We start from the raw sequence: 2267 nt of genomic DNA, 5'->3' as shown, positions 1-2267 counted from the left end.
CAATCATTCATTTACTTATTTTCTTTTGGGGGGGGAGGGGGAACTTGCCTATTCGTTTATTTACTTGGTTGATCTGTTGTTCACGCGCATTTTTTGTTGTCGTTATTTGCGTTTCTTTGACTTACTCAGCGATTCACTCACGCCCTCATAAAGGTACACAGGTTTGCACAACGAGAAAGGCATTCCCGCTGCATATTAGCAGATGCTCTCTATCCGTCATGAACGCAAGATGAATCCTTCAGTTACTATGCTGGAAAAAAAAAAAAAAAAAAGTGAACCTGAACCCATCGATTTTCACCTGCAGTTGTGCGTGTGTATGTATATTTATACTGTACGTATGTATTTGTGTGTCTTTGTGAGCATGTATGTCTGTGTGTACGGGCGTAAGAGGAGACACACACACACACACACACACACACACACACACACACACTTACGGACGAATGAACTGTACTTATATACTTACATACATGCATTCATTCATTCATTCATCCTTTTTTCAATCATTCATTTACTTATTTTCTTTTTTTGGGGGGAGGGGGAACTTGCCTATTCGTTTATTTCCTTGGTTGATGTGTTGTTGACGCGCATTTTTTGTTGTCGTTATTTGCGTTTCTTTGACTTACTCAGCGATTCACTCACGCCCTCATAAAGGTACACAGGTTTGCACAACGAGAAAGGCATTCCCGCTGCATATTAGCAGATGCTCTCTATCCGTCATGAACGCAAGATGAATCCTTCAGTTACTATGCTGGGAAAAAAAAAAAAAAAAAAAAAAAAAAAAGGTGAACCTGAACCCATCGATTTTCACCTGCAATTGTGCGTCTGTACAGTATGTATATTTATACTGTACGTATGTATTTGTGTGTCTTTGTGAGCATGTATGTCTGTGTGTACGGGCGTAAGAGGACACACACACACACACACACACACACACACACACTTACGGACGAATGAACTGTACTTATATACTTACATACATGCATTCATTCATTCATTCATCCTTTTTTCAATCATTCATTTACTTATTTTTTTTTTGGGGGGGAGGGGGAACTTGCCTATTCGTTTATTTCCTTGGTTGATGTGTTGTTGACGCGCATTTTTTGTTGTCGTTATTTGCGTTTCTTTGACTTACTCAGCGATTCACTCACGCCCTCATAAAGGTACACAGGTTTGCACAACGAGAAAGGCATTCCCGCTGCATATTAGCAGATGCTCTCTATCCGTCATGAACGGAAGATGAATCCTTCAGTTACTATGCTGGAAAAAAAAAAAAAAAAAAAAAAAAAGGTGAACCTGAACCCATCGATTTTCACCTGCAATTGTGCGTGTGTACAGTATGTATATTTATACTGTACGTATGTATTTGTGTGTCTTTGTGAGCATGTATGTCTGTGTGTACGGGCGTAAGGGGACACACACACACACACACACACACACACACACACACTTACGGACGAATGAACTGTACTTATATACTTACATACATGCATTCATTCATTCATTCATCCTTTTTTCAATCATTCATTTACTTATTTTTTTTTTGGGGGGGAGGGGGAACTTGCCTATTCGTTTATTTCCTTGGTTGATCTGTTGTTCACGCGCATTTTTTGTTGTCGTTATTTGCGTTTCTTTGACTTACTCAGCGACTCACTCACGCCCTCATAAAGGTACACAGGTTTGCACAACGAGAAAGGCATTCCCGCTGCATATTAGGAGATGCTCTCTATCCGTCATGAACGCAAGATGAATCCTTCATTTACTATGCTGGGAAAAAAAAAAAAAAAAAATGAACCCATCGATTCTCGCCTGCAGTTGTGCGTGTGTCTGTATATTTATACTCTACGTATGTATTTGTGTGTCTTTGTGAGCATGTATGTCTGTGTGTACGGGCGTAAGAGGACACACACACACACACACACACACACACACACACTTACGGACGAATGAACTGTACTTATATACTTACATACATTCATTCATTCATTCATCCTTTTTTCAATCATTCATTTACTTATTTTCTTTTGGGGGGGAGGGGGAACTTGCCTATTCGTTTATTTCCTTGGTTGATCTGTTGTTCCCGCGCATTTTTTGTTGTCGTTATTTGCGTTTCTTTGACTTACTCAGCGATTCACTCACGCCCTCATAAAGGTACACAGGTTTGCACAACGAGAAAGGCATTCCCGCTGCATATTAGCAGATGCTCTCTATCCGTCATGAACGCAAGATGAATCCTTCAGTTACTATGCTGGAAAAAAAAAAAAAAA

Source organism: Coenobita brevimanus, chromosome 51 (genome assembly GCF_032717465.1).
Source record: "Coenobita brevimanus isolate Jiangsu-jjx chromosome 51, ASM3271746v2, whole genome shotgun sequence".
Lineage (NCBI taxonomy): Eukaryota > Metazoa > Arthropoda > Malacostraca > Decapoda > Coenobitidae > Coenobita > Coenobita brevimanus.
This window is presented reverse-complemented; position numbering follows the sequence as displayed.